The sequence below is a fragment of the Etheostoma spectabile genome, chromosome 17, assembly GCF_008692095.1.
Source record: "Etheostoma spectabile isolate EspeVRDwgs_2016 chromosome 17, UIUC_Espe_1.0, whole genome shotgun sequence".
In the NCBI taxonomy this organism is placed as follows: Eukaryota; Metazoa; Chordata; class Actinopteri; order Perciformes; family Percidae; genus Etheostoma; species Etheostoma spectabile.
Window position 1 is genome coordinate 9,097,364 of NC_045749.1, and position 762 is coordinate 9,098,125.

The 762-nt window shown below is 42.8% G+C and overlaps 1 long non-coding RNA gene across 1 annotated transcript in view; it reads right to left on the reverse strand.

Moving 5' to 3' along the window:
- Window positions 1–762, reverse strand: part of LOC116705579 (uncharacterized) — a 19,460-nt gene that overhangs the window by 1,286 nt on the left and 17,412 nt on the right. The gene's annotated exons all lie outside the window — the stretch shown is intronic.

Sequence of the window (762 nt, forward strand, 5' to 3'; positions counted from 1 at the left end):
ACAGAGACTGGAACATTTAGTTGGCATTAAAGGAATTTCACTAAGCTGGTTTAAGTCATATTTATCCGATCAATCTCAATTTGTTAATGTTAACAATAAATCCTCCAAGTATGCTAACGTTAGCCATGGCGTTCCACAAGGCTCAGTGTTTGGACCAATTCCATTCTCCTTATATATGCAAGGCATACATTATTAGAAAACACCCAATTATATCTATCAATCAAGCCAGACAAATCCAGTCGGTTAGCTAAACTTCAAGCATGCATAAATGAGCCAGAGCCTTCAGCTTTCAGGCTCCTCTCCTGTGGAATCAGCTTCTGGTCTGGGTTTGGGAGGGAGACACCGCCACCACATTTAAGAGTAAAGTTAAATCTCTCCCTTTTTGATAAAGCTTATAGTAGGGAGTGATGAGTTGCAGCGTCCGCCCAACCCAGCCCACCTGCTTCTCTTCATAGTCGTCAGATTCATCTACTATATAATCAATAATATAATAAAACTAGAGAGACGCAGGGCAGTACAGCTTGACCGGCCTTCTCTACTTACCCTGTCTCTCCTAGTAATGCTGTAATAGTTATAGACTGCCGGGGGACTTCCTTTGACACACTGAGCTCCTCTCTCCTTTATCTTTCCATTTGTGTACATCCATGTACCAAAAATGCCTGTTACTAACCTAGCACTGGGGAGTCATTCCCCGGAGTCCTTATGTTCTTTTTCCCACAGCATGTTCCAATGGATCAGGGAGGCTCCAAAATCATGGTTGCA